Source organism: Eriocheir sinensis, unplaced genomic scaffold (genome assembly GCF_024679095.1).
Source record: "Eriocheir sinensis breed Jianghai 21 unplaced genomic scaffold, ASM2467909v1 Scaffold135, whole genome shotgun sequence".
Lineage (NCBI taxonomy): Eukaryota > Metazoa > Arthropoda > Malacostraca > Decapoda > Varunidae > Eriocheir > Eriocheir sinensis.
The window spans coordinates 23663-40000 of NW_026110684.1; the positions used below are offsets into that span (position 1 = coordinate 23663).

General features: G+C 45.5%; 1 long non-coding RNA gene across 1 annotated transcript in view; it reads right to left on the reverse strand.

Moving 5' to 3' along the window:
• Positions 1-705: 705 nt before the first annotated feature.
• LOC126989863 (uncharacterized) overlaps positions 706-16338 on the reverse strand; it is a 44107-nt gene continuing 28474 nt past the window's right edge. The window contains exon 3 of the long non-coding RNA XR_007743811.1: positions 706-813. This is a non-coding gene — a long non-coding RNA (uncharacterized LOC126989863). The remainder of the gene's footprint in view (positions 814-16338) is intronic.

Below are 16338 nucleotides of genomic sequence, written 5' to 3' on the forward strand. Positions count from 1 at the left end.
GATTAAAAGGGAGGGGAGGATTTAAAAGAGGGATTGAGAGGGATTAAAAGGGAGGTGGGATTTAAAAGAGGGATTGAGAGGGATTAAAAGGGAGGGGGATTTAAGAGGGGGATTGAAAGTGATTAAGAGTGAGGAGGGGGATTTAAGAGGGGGATTGAGAGGGATTAAGAGTGAGGGGGGGATTTAAGAGGGGGATTGAAAATGATTAAGAGTGAGGAGGGGGATTTAAGATGGGGATTGAAAGGGATTGAAAGGGAGGGGGATTTAAAAGAGGGACTGAGAGGGATTAAAAGGAGGGGGGATTTAAGAGGGATTGAGAGGGATTAATAGGGAGGGGATTTAAGAGGGGACTGAGAGGGATTAAAAGGGAGGTGGGATTTAAAAGAGGGATTGAGAGGGATTAAAAGGGAGGTGGGATTTAAAAGAGGGATTGAAAGGGATTAAAAGGGAGGGGGGATTTAAGAGGGGGATTGAAGGGGATTAAAAGGGAGGGGGGAATTAAAAGAGGGATTGAGAGGGATTAAAAGGGAGGGGGGAATTAATATGGGGCTTGAAACGGATTAAAAGGGAGGGGGGATTTAAGAGGGGGATTGAAGGGGATTAAAAGGGAGGGGGGATTTAAAAGAGGGATTGAGAGGGATTAAAAGGGAGGGGGGGATTTAAGAGGGGGATTGAAAGGGATTAAAAGGGAGGGGGGGGATTTAAAAGAGGGATTGAGAGGGATTAAAGGGTAAGTTTCAACAGTACTTCACCTTGTCTCAGCAGCGCCGCGGAGTCTGCAGTGGCAAAACCGTGAACTACAACAACACGAACCTGAAACAAAGGAAAGTCGAAGGTTAGCATGTATACAAATACGTAAAAAAATTCTTTCATCCTCTTCTCCTCTTCTCAGCCTCTTCCTCCTCCTCTTCACCTCAGCCTCTTCCTCCTCATGCTCCTAATATTCCTTCTCCTCTTCCTCTTTCTCTTTCTCCTACTCGTCCTCCTCCTCCTCCTTATTGGTGGGGTTGGGTTAGATTGAGTTAGGTTGAGTTGGGTTGACTTTGGTTGGCTTTGGTTTAAGTTCGCTCTATTTTGTTATCCATTAAGTTTGTTTCATGTTGGGTTAGGTTAGTGGGGATCTTTCTTGGTATGGCTTCCTCTGTTTTGGCTCTGTTTGCTTTGGTTTGGTCTGGCTTGTTTTGATTTGGTTTATCTTGTCTTGTTTCGTCTTAGGTGGGTTTAACTTGGTTTGGCTTGGTGTGCCTATGTGTGGCTTGGTTTCGTGTGGTTTGTCTGGTTTTGGTTTGGTTTGAGTTGATATGGTTTCCTTGATCTTGTCTTATATTGGCTTCATTCGGCTTGGTTTGGTGTGGCCTGTCTTGATATGGCTTGGCTTGTTATGGCTCGGGTTCGCCTGGTACGGCTTGGTTATGTTAGGTTAGATTAGACGGGGAAAAAAAGGAAGAGCCTGGTGGTTTCCTGCATGAGCCTGACTCCCAAATTAAAGGAAGGAAAAGTGTAATTAAAACTTTTTGGCGGCTGACGCGAAAATATATTAATTAAAAAAGCAGTTTAGAGAAGGAGGAAGGAAAGAAGGAAGGATGAAAGAAAGAAGGAAGGAAAGAAAGAGGGAGAGGTGAAAGAAAGAATGAAAGAGGGAAGGATGAAAGAAAAAAGGAAGGAAATATAGGGAAGGATGGAAGAAAGAATGGAGGAAGAAGAGAGGGAAGGATGGAAGAAAGAAAGAAGGAAAGAAGGAAGGATGAAAGAAAGAAGGAAGGAAGAAAAGAAGGAAGGATGGAAGAAAGAATGAAGGAAGAAGAGAGGGAAGGATGAAAGAAAGAATGAAGGAAGAAAAGAGTGAAGGATGAAAGAAAGAAAGGAGGAAAGAGAGAGGGAAAGATGAAAGAAAGAAAGGAAGGAAGGAAGAAAGGGAAAGAAAATATAAATATGAGAGGAATAAATGAGTGGAAGAAAGGAAGGAAGAAAAGAAGAAACAAATCAAGGAACGAAGGAAGGGAGGAAGGAAAGAAGGAAGATAGGAGGAAAGAGAGAAAATGGGGAAAGAAGGAAAGAGAATAGAGGAAGGAGAGAAGAAGGGAGGCAGGCATGAAGGAAGAGAGAAATGAAGAAATGAATAAAAGAATGAAACCAGGAAACAATGAAGAAAGGAAGGAAATGAGGAAAGGAAAGAAGAAAGAAGAGAAAAATAAGAATAAAAGGAAAAAGAAAGAAAGGAAGGAAGAAAGGAATAATGAAAGGAAAGAAAGAAGAAAGAAAGAAAGGAGGGAAAGGAAAGCAGAATGTAGAGAAAAGCAATAATTGAAGAAGAAAGAAAGGAAGGAAGGAAGAAATAATGAGAGAAAAGAAAGAAGAAAGGAAAGAAGAGGGAAGGAAAGGAGAATGTAGAGAAAAGCAATAATTGAAGAAGAAAGAAAGGAAGGAAGGAAGGAAAAATGAGAGAAAAGAAAGAAGAAAGAAAGGAAAGGAGGGAAAGGAAAGCAGAATGAAGAGAAAAGCAGGAATAGACGAAGAAAGAAAGGAAGGAAGGAAGAAAGGAATGAGAGAAAAGAAAGAAGAGAGAAAGGAAAGGAAAGAAGGAAAGCAGAAAGCGGAGAAAAGAAGGAAAAGAAGGAAGGAAACCATGAAGAAGGGAAAGGCAAAACAGAATAAAAGGAGAAAGGAAGGAAGAAAGAAGGGAAGAAAGGAAGGGAAAAGAAACATAAGAGGAAGATAATTAAGTTAGATTGAAATGAACTTAAGTCAATTACCTGTGTGTGTGTGTGTGTGTGTGTGTGTGTGTGTGTGTGTGTGTGTGTGTGTGTGTGTGTGTGTGCAAGCTGTCAACCCGCAATATGGTAACACGAATCAAACCTGTTCTCTAATTTATCTCCTTTTACTTCTCTTAATTCTTGTCATCCTTCACTTTAACTCAGGTTCCCACGCCCCCCTACCCCCATTCTCTCTCTCTCAATTGCTCTTGAATCTGAACTTATCACCTCACCACCATCCATTCTCCTCCTCCTCTTCTTCTTCTTCTTCTTCTTCTTCTTCCTCCTCCTCCTCCTCCTCTTAATCTGGTTTCGTCTTTCCATCCCTTTTTTTCCCTTTACTTTTCTCTCTTTTCTTCGTGTAACCTCTCTCTCTCTCTCTCTCTCTCTCTCTCTCTCTCTCTCTCTCACATAAAGCCATTTTCACAGCCTCTCGGGTCACGCACACGAAACCACACACACACACACACACACACACACACACACACACACACACACATGACCTCTCTGCAAACAATCTTCAACCCATTAAACAACCACAACCACTACCACAACCACCACCCCCCCCCCCCCCTCCCTCCTCCCATTTAAAACCCGATGCTTCAGACGAGGGAGGGAAGAGGAGGGTAGAGGAGGGAAAGGGGCGGGGCAGAGCATGGTTAGGGCGGGAAGGGCTGGAGGGGAGAGAGAAATGGGTGAGAGGGAATGGGAGGAGGAGGAGGAGGAGGAGGAGAGTGGAGATGAGGCCTAAAGGGGAGAAGGAAGAGGAAAGGGACGTGGATAGGTGGAAGAGGGAAGGGAATGGAAGGGGAGAGTTGGATTGGGGTATATATTGGGAGGGATGGGAGGGTGGAGGATGAGATGGAACGGAAGGGGAAGGGAAGGAAAGGGAGGAAGGAAGAAGTATATAAGCAAATGGAAAGAAGAGAAAGGGGAGGGAAGGGAAGGGAAAGGAAAGGAAAGGAAGGGAAGGGAAGGGAAGGGATGGGATGGGATGGGATGTGAAGGAAAGGAAAGGGAAGGGAAGAAAAGGAAAGGGAAGGGAAGAGAAGGAAAGGAAAGGAAAAGAAATGGAAGGGAAGGAAAGGGAAGGGATGGGATGGATGTGAAGGAAGGAAAGGAAAGGAAGGAAGGAGAGGGAAGGGAAGGGATGGGATGGGATGGGATGTGAAGGGAAGGAAAGGAAAGGAAAGAAAAGGAAAGGAAAGGAAAGGAAAGGGAAGGGAAGGGAAGGAAAGGAAAGGGAAGGGAAGGAAAGGAAGGATGGATGGATGGGATGAAGGTAAGGAAGGAAGGATGGATGGGATGGGTGGGATGGGATGAAGGAAGGAAGGAAGGAAGGATGGGATGGGATGTGAAGGAAGGAAGGAAGGATGGATGTGATGTGAAGGAAGGAAGGAAGGAAGGAAGGAAAGGAAGGAAGGAAGGAAGGAAGGAAGGAAAGAAGAAGGAAGCAATGCACAGAAAAAAAATGGAAAGTTGAGAAAGAAAGGGATGGGAAAAGGAAAGGGGAGGAAAGGGAGGGAGACAAGCTAAGAAGGAAAGGGATAGAGGGTGAAAAAAAAGGACAGGAAGACGAACTAAAAGAAAGGGCGAAAGAGAAGGTAGGAAATAGGAAAGGAATAGGAGGAAAGGATGGGAAGAGAAGGGCAGGGAAGGGAGAGGGAAGGGGAAGAGAGGGGAGGGATTTAACTCACAAAATGGTTTAAGGGAAGGGACGAGGCATGAAAAGAGAGCAGGATGGAAGGTGTTTAAAGGGAGGAAAGGGATGGGGAGGGAAGGAAGGAGGAGGAGAAGAGAGAGAGAGAGAGAGAGAGAGAGAGAGAGAGAGAGAGAGAGAGAGAGAGAGAGAGAGAGAGAGAGAGAGAGAGAGAGAGAGAGAGAGAGAGAGAGAGAGAGAGAGAGAGAGAAAGGAAGAGGAAAGGAAAGAAGGAAAGGGAGAAGAGGAGGAAAGGGTGAACGGAAAAGAGAGAGAGAGAGAGAGAGAGAGAGAGAGAGAGAGAGAGAGAGAGAGAGAGAGAGAGAGAGAGAGAGAGAGAGAGAGAGTAAGGGGAATGGTTGTGACTGACAGCTTCCGCCACACATAGAAAGGGAGGAGAGGAGAGGAGGAGGAGGAGGAGGAGAGGAGAAGAGGAGGAGGAGGAGGAGGAGGAGAGGGAGCCACGCCCATTAAACTTACGTGTGCCAGAGGGAGAAAGTGATGGGTTGACAGGTGGGCAGACAGACAGACAGACAGACAGACGTAAGGTTGGTTAAACAGGTAAATGGACTGAAAGTTGAATAAATAAGAGTCGATCAAGCGAGATGATTGACTGATAGAAGGATGACAGGTAAATAGATAGACAGATAGATAGATAGATAGATAGATAAAGGTAGATTGTGAAAGATAAATAAGATGAGGATATATAAAAAAAAATGCTGAAGATATAGATAGACACAGAATAACAAATATATATAGATAGATAGATTGGTAGAATGGTAGACAGACAGACAGAAGGAATGACTAACAGCAAAACATCCATTAAAGACAGACAGATACAGACGGTAAGACAGACAGACAGAGCACTTGTGAGAAATCAAGATAATAAACAAAACAAACAGACAGACAGACAGCCACACACAGCCAGACACGAGTAAACAGAGAGACAGACAGACAGACAGACAAAAAAGTATAAACAAACAGACCGATTGAAAGTCATATAGACAGACATTATCACACACACACAGATCGAGAGAGAGAGAGAGAGAGAGAGAGAGAGAGAGAGAGAGCATAGTTGTCCCCAAATATACAGCAAAATATATTCGTAAATCTTCAAACATTATTCTAACATCGCTTTCTCTTCTGCCCTTCCTTCCTTCCTTCCTTCCTTCCTTCCTTCCCTTCTTCACTTCCTCCTTCCTTCCCTTCTCCTCAATTCCTTCGTCACAAAATATCCTAATTCCTGCTTGACTTTCCCTCCTTCTCTATGCTTTCTAAATTTCATTCGTCCTTCCTTCCTTCCTTCCTTCCTCATTTTTTTCTTCCTTTAATTTCCTTCCTTCCTTTCTTCGTCACAATAGTCTGGGTCCTGTTTAACTTTATCTTTCTCATCTATATCTGCAAGTCTTTTGTTTTCCTTTTTCTTTCTTTCTTTTCTTTCTTTTTCTTTCTTACTTCAGTCCTTTCTTTCTTCCTTCAAAATGGTAACTGGTTCTTATTTAACTTTCCTTCCTATATCCTTTTCCAAGTTTGTTATCATTTTTCCTCACTCCTTCCTTCCTTCCTTCCTTCCTTCCTTCCTTCTTCTTTCCTTCCTAACCTATCTCCAAGTTTATTTTCATTTTTCCTCACTCCTTCCTTCCTTCCTTCCTTCCTTCTTCTTTCCTTCCTAACCTATCTACTCCAAGTTCATTTTCATTCTTCCTCACTCTTTCCTTCCTTCCTTCCTTCCTTCCTTCCTTCTTCTTTCCTTCCTATCCTACCTTTTCCAAGTTTATTTTCATTTTTCCTCCTTCCTTCCTTCCTTCCTTCTTTCCTTCCTATCCTACCTTTTCCAAGTTTATTTTCATTCTCTCACTCCTTCCTTCCTTCCTTCTTCTTTCCTTCCTAACCTATCTTCTCCATGTTTATTTTCATTCTTCCTCACTCCTTCCTTCCTTCCCTCTCTTCTTGCTCCGTTTCTTTTTTCCTCAACACAATATCCTGCTTCTGGTTTAACTCTCCCTCCTCATCCACCTTCTTCAACTCTCTTGCTTTCTATCTATGTATTTTTTTTTCTTTCAGCACATTTTTATCACAGTTTAACATTGCCTTCCTTACCTACCGTTTATCTTTCTTTCCCTCCTTCCTTCCTTCCTTCCTTCCTTTCACACAACATTCCGATTTTTAGCAAACATTTGCTTCCTAACTTCCTTCCTTTTGCATATACCTTTTCTCTTCCTTTTTTTCTTTCTGTTTCTTCCCTCCTTCCTTTCTTCCTCATTCCTATCCTCCTCCTCCTCCTCTTCTTCCTCCATATACTATACAAACACCACTCCAATTTCTTTTAATAACAGAATCTTGACTTGTTTATTATGTTGAGTGCAAAAATATATTTGTTACCGACCCAATTTTTTCTCTTCTTTTTTTTCTTGTTTTCGGGAGATTAAATTTAGTTCTTAACCCACGTGACTTTTGTAATATTCTTCTTCCTCTTCTTTTTCCTCTTCCTCTTCTTCCTCTTCTTCCTCTTTCTCCTATTATTACTTTTACTAATTCTTTTCTCTCTTCATCGACTCTCATCTTTCCGTCACATATTTTCTTCTTCCTCTTCCTCTTCCTCTTCCTCTTCCTCCTCCTCCTCTTCCTCCTCCTCCAATTTAAAATGCGAGACAGTCATCGGCATAATATAACCAATGAAAGGAAAAGGAGAGAGAGAGAGAGAGAGAGAGAGAGAGAGAGAGAGAGAGAGAGAGAGAGAGAGAAACTGAATGAGAAACAAAAGATAATATACAAGAAACAAGTCCAGAGAGAGAGAGAGAGAGAGAGAGAGAGAGAGAGAGAGAGAGAGAGAGAGAGAGAGAGAGAGAGAGAGAGAGAGAGAGAGAGAGAGAGAGAGAGAGAGAGAGCCTGCCTCGGGCCGTCGCTTCGTTCAATGTCTCGGGCACTAACCCTCCACAGGTGAGCGGATGTCAGGTGTGGAGTTTTACCTGGAGGAGGAGGAGGAGGAGGAGGAGGAGGAGGGGGAGGTTGAAGGAGGGAGGGAGGGAGGGTCGGAGTCTTCTACCTTTACTCCTTACAACCTCTTCCCTCTCCTCCTCCTCCTCCTCCTTTACCCCTCATCCACCTCCTCTACACCAACACACCCACGCCCGAGAGAGAGAGAGAGAGAGAGAGAGAGAGAGAGAGAGAGAGAGAGAGAGAGGCGTGGCTAAAGACGTGAAGGTGAGACAGAGAAGAGGACAACAAACCCTGGACACACACACACACACACACACACACACACACACACACACACACACACACACACACACACATACACACGTACACACGACCTTGGAATGCTCTGACCCTCCACTTCCACCTCCTCCTCCACCTCCTCCTTCTCCTCCACCTCCTCCTCCTCCTCCTCCATGCTCTCACCTACTCACCCAACCACAACTCTCTCTCTCTCTCTCTCTCTCTCTCTCTCTCTCTCTCTCTCTCTCTCTCTCTCTCTCTCTCTCTCTCTCTCTCTCTCTCTCTCTCTCTCTCTCTGCTATGTACAAAGACTTCATTTCTCTTCTCTCTCTCCTATCTCTAATTCTCTCTCTCTACGTCACGCCTCCTCGTCACGATAACGCGGTGTTCCTTCCTCGTCTACACCATCACCACCATCACCACCATCACCATCACCACCACCACCATCACCATCACCACCACCACCACCACTTCCATCACTATAACCACCTCCTTCACTATGCCCATCAACACCAATATCATCACCATCATTACAATCATCATCACCATCACCCACCAATACTTTCCCTTTCATCACCACTTCATCACCACTTCTGCTACGCCTGTTCCACCTTCATCATCACCACTATCATCACTTTCACTACCATTATCTTTAGTTTTCATTCACCATCATCACCACCAGACACCACAACCACCACCATCACCATATGCAAAGTCAGAATCATCACCACCATCACCACCACCAGCCTCACCACTACCTATCATCACCATCATCTCCACCGCTATCACCATCACTACCTCTCCTCCTCCTCCTCCTCCTCCTCCTCCTTGCCCAACCTAACTTAACCCTTTACTACAACAACCTCCCTCCTCCCCCTTCCCTCCACTCCCCTTTCCACCTCCTCCCCTTCTCCCCCTCCACCCCCCTTCTCCCCCCTGCCCCATCCTAACCTTTCCTTCACTACTCCCCCCTCCCTTCCCTTCCTCCCCCTCCCCTCCTCCCCCACACTACAATCCCAACGGCCCCCATCCTAACCTTTCCCCCCCTTCACCCCCCCCCATCCTCCCCCCCTTCCGCCCGTCAAGAGTTAAGCTGAAGGCCCAGTCAAGCGTGGCAGGTAAAGCTGCGCGCTGATTGGCTAAGCGTCATCCACTACACACCTGGATCAGCCAATCACAGGTGGAGGTAAGAGGAGGGGGGGGAGGAGGAGGTGGAAGAGAATACGCCATGGGAGGAAAAATTAAGTGGAGTAGAAAAAATGGAAGTGAAGAAGAGCAGGTGATGATGATGGTGGAGGAGGAGGAGGAGGAGGAGGAGGAAAAAAATACAATAGGGAAGGAAAAATTATTATAGATGAGGAGGTGGTGATGGTGGTAGAGGAGGAGGAAACATGGAAACATGGACTGGCAGGCAGCAGAAAGCCTGTTGGGGAGGAGTAAGAGGAGGAGGAGGAGGAGGAGGAGGAGGAGGACGAAGGGAAGGGACACGGAGAACCACAACGACAGCATTCATTCTATTCTCTCTCTCTCTCTCTCTCTCTCTCTCTCTCTCTCTCTCTCTCTCTTCCGCCTTTTCTTGGATAGCTTCATACATCAACCGTGACCTCCTCCTCCTCCTCCTCCTCTGGTGAAGATGGTAGATGATGAAGAGAGAGAAGAGAAGAAGAAATAAAGGGAACGAAAGGAAAGAGTAGAAGAGAAAAAGAAGAAGGAAGAAGAAGAGAATGGAGGAAAAGGTGGAGGCAAAGAAAATAAAAAAGAAAATGAATGATGAATAAAAGGAAGAAGAAAATAAGATTAAAGTAGAATGAAGGAAGAGAAGGAAACAATAATGGAGGAGAGAAAAGGCGAAAGGAGAAGAAGAGAAACCGAAGAGAAAGAATAAAGAAGAGAAAAAAAAGAAGAGGAACAAAATAGAGGAAGAGAAACAGACAAGAAGACAAGAGGAAGGAAAAACAGGATAAGAGGAAGGTGAAGAGTTGAAAGAGGAGGAACAAAAGGATTAGAAGAAGGAGGAGGAGGAGGAGGCGTGAGGGAGGATAAGATGAGGAGAATAAAGAGAAGAAGAGGAAGACGAAGAGGAACAGTTGGATGAATGAAAAGTGAAGAGAAGAGGAAAGAACGCAAATGAATGAGGAATGGAAGAGGAAGAGGAAGAGGAAGAGGAGAAAGAAAGAACAAGGATGAGGAGAAAAAGAAGAGGAGGAAGAGGAAGATGAGAGGAACAGTTGGATAAATGAAAAGTGAAGAGAAGAAGAAAGAATGCAAATGAATGAGGAATGGAAGAGGAAGAGGAAGAGGAAGGAGCAGGAAGAGAAGAGATGGCAAAATTAATCTGAGGAGGGGAAAGAGAAGGAAAGGGAGATTGAGAATTTAAGAATGAAAGGGAGGAGGAGGAGGAGGAGGAGGAGGAGGATTAGCTGTCACCCAACACCTTATCTTCCTGGCTTCCCTTCTCACCCCTTCATCACCTCCTTTACTCCCCATCATCACCACCACCACCACCACCACCACCACTTCCTTCATTATCCACCTCACCACCACTATCATCACCTTCATTACTACTACTACTACTACTACTACTACTACTAATAATAATAATAATAATAATAATAATAATAATAATAACCCTCCACCTCTCCTCCTCCTCCTCCTCCTCCTCTTCCTCCTCCTCCTTTTGGTTACAGGCCAGAATTATACGAATGTTATTATTTCTCTCCGTTCCTACGCCTACATCAACACTCCTCCTCCTCCTCGATCAATATCCCGGGTGGTTGCTATCTCTGGTGGATCCCTATTGTGCTCTCTCTCTCTCTCTCTCTAAATTTGAGATAATTCTTAAGAGTCTCAGGTGAAGATTGGAGTGTCCTTACCTGAGTTACCTTTCCTTACCACCTCCACCACCACCTCCACCACCACCATCACCACCACCACCACTGTCATCACCAAACATCCCTACCATTCCTACCTCACCCCCCAACAACACCAGCATCACTACCACGAACACCAAACCAATTGTAGTAGTAGTAGTAGTAGTAGTAGTAGTAGTAGTAGTAGTAGTAGTAGTAGTAGTAGTAGTAGTAGTAGCAATATACAGTATAGTTGTGGTGGAGGTAAAACTTGTAGCAAAGAAGGAAAGAAAGAAAAAAGAAGGAAAGAAGAAAGGAAGGAAGGGGAAAAAGAAAAAGATCTGAGGATGGTAGGTTAGGAGAGGATAGTTAAAACGGAACCATTTATAAGATCTTCAGTAGTAGTAGTAGTAGTAATAGCAGTGGTGGTGATGGTATTGATGCAGCCCTCACCGTTCCTGCTGTTGCTGTGTACCATTATCTCCGCCACTTCACCATCACTTCAAGGCGCCGAGGAGGGGAAGTGACGGGATGAGGTAAGCGAGGGGAACAGAAGCTAAGTGGCGAGGGGAGAGGGACGGATGGGAGGGAGAGAGAGGGGGGGTGGGGGCGGGCAATACCTCATCTCTATTATGCTTTTCAGTTCAGGTCCCGTATTCTGAAGCATTTTCGGCCACAAGGGATTTTAGTCAGGTTCTCATGAGGGTTTTTTTTCACGTACATGGTTTAGAAGCCTTGTCGAACTATCACTAGGCTCATACAACTACCCATGGAAACACCTCTCCTCCCGAAATTGACCCCTCTTTCGGCCACCTCTTTGGATTCTTTTTAGGAGCAGCGAGTAGCGGGCTTTTTTTTATTATTATTGTTTCCTTTTTTGTGTGCCCTTGAGCTGTCTCCTTTGTTATAAAAAAAAACTCTACGAAAACCTTATCAGATGTGAATGTGTACGCAACGAACTGTTTGAGTATTTGGGCCTGGTCTCCTTACCATAGAAATGACATCAATCTGTTAGAATCTTTGCAGAGGGAGATGTCAGATATGATTCACAGGTTGAGGAGCTTGCCATTTGAGGACAGACTTCAACATTTAAATTTGTATTCCCGAACTGTTTGAGAATTTGGGGCCTGGTCTCCTTACTATAGAAATGACATCACACTGTTAGAATCTGTGCAGAAGAGGATGACAAAAAATGATTCATGGGTAACTTGCCATTTGAGGACAGACTTCAACATTTAAATTTGTATTCCCTGTAAAGACGAAGGTTGCGAAGTGGCTTTGATTGAAGTTTACATATGGATGAAGAGCTTTAATAAGGGTGATTTTAATAAGGTTTTGGCGGTAAGAGAGCCGAGTAGGACACGTAGCAATGGTTTCAAGTTGCGATAAATTCAGATTCAACAAAAACATAGGCAAGAACTGACCTACTAATGGTGGTGGGTGAGTGGAACAGGCCTGGCAGTCATGTTGTGAGTGCCGATACCAAAGATGCATTCAGGAAAAGGTTAGATAAATTAATGGACAGTGAAGATACGTCGTGATGGATGGTGTTAGGTTTAGAGGAAGGTTGAGGAGGAGGAGGAGGAGGAGGAGGAGGAGGAGGAGGAAGCAAGGAAGTGGTAAAGAGTAGGAAAAATGCTGGGGGTAAGATAAGTTTAAATGCTGCAAAGAGGAGAAGGAGGAGGAGGAGGAGGAGGAGGAGGAGAGCAGTGTTTTCCCACCTCCCGCATTTCCATTCTTCTTTCTTTTCCTTCCTTATTTCTTTCTTTGACTTTGAATGTTACGAGGGAAGTTGAGCGCCCCCCCCCCTCCCCCCCCCGCGCGGAAAGGAGGAAGGAGAGGGAGGAAGGAAGGAAGGGAGGAAAGGAAAGGAAGGAAGGAAGGAAGGAAGGAAGGAATACAAACATCTCAATCCCTCTTCTATCTTCTTCCTTTCCTTCTTTCTATCTTTTTACCCATCCTTTCCTTTCTTCTTTTCCCTCACACGTTCTCCTTCATCCCTTTCTTTCGTTCAAACCATTTCTCTTTCTTTTTTCCTTTTTCTTCTCTCTCTCTCTCTCTCTCTCTCTCTCTCTCTCTCTCTCTCTCTCTCTCTCTCTCTCTTCCTTCCCCAACGCCTACAGAAACTGACCTGACCTCTCCTCCATCGCTTCTCTCTCTTCCTCTTCCTCCTCCTCCTCTCCTCCATCGCTTCTCTTCCTCCTCCTTCTCCTCCTCTTCCTCCTCCCTCTTCCTCAACCTCCCCATTGCTTCTGCCCTACCCATCCCTCCAACCTCCTCCTCCTCCTCTTCTCCATCGCTTCTCTTGCAACACCCCCTCCCCCTCTACCTCCTCCTCCTCTTCTCCATCGCTTCTCTGCACCCCCTCCCCTCCTCCTCCTCCCCAAACACCATCTGGACAAGAGTCAACATCGTCGTAAACATCACCGGGTTCCGCCGTCGGCCTAAAATGTTCCTTCGGCGCTGGCATTCGGAAACGGTGCTTTACTCTGAAGGAGGAGGAGGAGGAGGAGGAGGAGGAGGGATGATGGGGATGAAGCAAGGGTAAGAGGAGGAGGAGGAGGAGGAGTAAAAGAAAGTGGATAAACAGAAATAGAAGAAGGTTAGGATGAAGGAAGTGATGGTGAAGGAGGAGGAGGAGGAGGAAGACTGGAGAAGGAAGAGGAAGACTGGAGAAGGAAGAATAAGAGGAGTGAGAGGAGGTGAAAAAAGAGGAAGAATAAAAGAGGAGGTTAGGATGAAGGAATTGGTGGAAGAAGAAGAGGAGGAGGAGAAGCAAGAGAAGGAAGAGGAGGAGGAGGAGAAGCAAGAGGAGGAAGAGGAGGAGGAGGAGGAGGCGATAAGTAAGAGTTAAGAGGAAGAGAAAGAGGAGGAGTAAAAGGTGTTGGATAATAGAAAAGACGAAAGAGGTTGAGATTAAATAAAGAGTAAAGAAGGAAGAGGACAAAGAAGAGGAGGAAGAGGAAGAAGAGGAGGAGGAAGAGGCTGGGGCATGAAGAGGAAGAGGTGATAAAGAAGAAACAAGAGGGAAAGGATAAAAAAGAAAGAGGAATGAAAGGAGTTGAAAGAGGAAGAATAGCAGGAAACAGGAATGAAGAAATTTATGAAAGAGGAAGAGAAAGAAGAAGAGAATCAATAGTGGAGGAAGACACACAAAAAAAGAGGAAGAAGAGGAGGAAGAGAGAGGAGAATTAAGGAAGAAGTGGAGAAGAAGGAAATCATGAAACAGAGGAAGGAGGTGAAGAGATGAAGTAGAGGAGAAAGAAGAAGGGAAGAAGGAGGAAGAGGAAGAGGAGGAGGAGGAGGAGAATGTCAGAACTCACGCGACCTCCAATTTCCATCCTTCATCGTGACCTCCTGCGTGACCTTACCTGACCTCACCTGACCTGACCTCACCCATCACAGCGCGCCACGCATGACACACACACACACACACACACACACACACACACACACACACATGTCACGGTTTTTATACTCGCATGTCAATCACGTTCTCTTTGAATGGGAAATGTGTGTGTGTGTGTGTGTGTGTGTGTGTGTGTGTGTGTGTGTGTGTGTGTGTGTGTGTGTGTGTGTGTGTGTGTGTTTAGCTCACCTAACTTCCCTTCCTTTTTTTTTTTCCTCCTACTTTTTTTTTTTCTCTCCCCCACAAAAAATTTTCCTCCCCTTCTCTCCTCTCCCCCTTTTCTCTCTCCCCTTCTACCTTCATTTCCACCTCTTTTCCCCCCTTCCCATCCCTCAATCACCCACCCCAGCTCACCCCCCTTCCGTTATCCTCCCTCTGTCACCCCAATATCACCCCATCACCTCTTCACCCCACCACCCCCTTAAAAAAATCACCCCTCTTTCCTTCACTGCTTCCCCCCCTTTCCTTCTCTCCTCTTTTTTTTTTAACCTGAGCCTTCACCCCTTCCTCTCCCTTCTTCAACCCTCCCTCCCCTCTTCCTTCATTACTTCAATCTCCCCTTTTTTCACCCCTTCACTCCCCTTCCTTCACCCCTTCCTACCTCCCTCTTCTTCATCTCGTCAATTACCTTCCTTCCCCATCCCTTCTTCCTTCATCCCTCCCTACCTCCTCTTCTTCACTCCTTTCAATCCCCTTCGTTCCCCATCCCTTCCTCCTCTTCCTTCATCCCTCCCTACCTCCCTCTTCTTCACTCCTTCACTCCCCTTCCTTCCCCATCCCTTCCTCCTCTTCCTTCATCCCTCCCTACCTCCCTCTTCTTCACTCCTTCACTCCCCTTCCTTCCCCATCCCTTCCTCCTCTTCCTTCACCCCTCCCTCCCATCTTCCTTCATTACTTCAATCTCCCCTTCCTTCACCCCTTCACTCCCCTTCCTTCACCCAACCCTTCCCCCTTTCCTCTTCTTTCCTTACTTCACTCCCCTTCCTTCCCCATCCCTTCCTCCTCTTCCTCCACCCCACCTTACCTCCCTCTTCTTCACCCCTCTCCCATCTCTTTCTTCACCCCCTTCTCCATCCCTTCACTCCCCTCAGGCCCTTCAAAACAAATGTCCCAAGGTCTCTCCCCCTCTCCCCTTCTCCCCTCTCTCTTTTTACACGCCGCCCCTGGCTCAGCACTGCCCCGCCCCGTGACCCGCCGTGACCTAGCTCCCCCTGTCCCTCTCCCTCCTCCGCCCCCTTCCTGCAGGCTAACACACACACACACACACACACACACACACACACACACACACACACACTGGCATTAGTATTATTAGTGCGCCATAAAAATAATGTTGTTTTCGTGGTGTTGTGTTGCTACTTTGATAATTAGTGGGCGAAGTGTAATTACGAAGAAGAAGAAGAAGAAGAAGAAGAAGAAGAAGAAGAAGAAAAGAAGAATAAAGAAGAAGAAGAAGAAAATACTGGCACTACTTCTAAAACTAATATTATAGCAAGGAAGAAGAAGAAGAAGAAGAAGAAGACAAGAAAAAAAGAAAAAAAAGGAAAAGAGAAAAGATGAACAAGAACAAATGAGAAAAATATAATAAAAAATAATAATAATGAGTAAAAAAAAACAACTGCAAAAGTAGAAAAAGAGGAAGAAGAAAAAAATAAACAACAAAAACTACCACCACCACCACCACCACCACCACTACTACTACTACTACTACTACTACTACTTAAAGGGCCTGCCAGAAGTATGAACAGCAGGAGCAGAAGGAGAAGAGGCCCTTGATGCAGGAAGCGTAGCAACTTAAGAGTTTGAAGAGGCTGTGTATGGCCAGAGTGTGTGTGTGTGTGTGTGTGTGTGTGTGTGTGTGTGTGTGTTTCTTTACCTCACTTCTCTCCCTTCCTTTCCCTTCCCCTGTACCTTTTCATCTCTCTCTCCCCCCCTTCCCCCCCAAAGAAAACACTCCCCTCCCCTGCCATCCTCTCCCCTCTCCAAGTGTGTGTGTGTGTGTGTGTGTGTGTGTGTGTGTGTGTGTGTGTGTGTGTGTGTGTGTAGCCACTGGAATGCATTTTAGCGTCCACCCGAGGGAGGACGTGAGCCCCTTAGGTTGTCCTCCTCCTCCTCCTCCTCCTCCTCCTCCTCTTCCTCCTCCTCCTCCTCCTCCTCCTCCTCTTCCGTCAGTCAGTCTTTTTCTTCTCCAATATCTCGTAATTATATTTAAAAAAAAACACTCTCTCTCTCTCTCTCTCTCTCTCTCTCTCTCTCTCTCTCTCTCTCTCTCTCTCCACTTTTTTCCCCGAACACGTAAGAATGGCCGTAAGTGGTCGTCATTTCCCGTCTTTCTTCTTATAAATGTACTGGACCTGAGGGCGTCGGAGCCTCGCCAATGCTATTTATTTTGATCGCCTCCTTTATTGA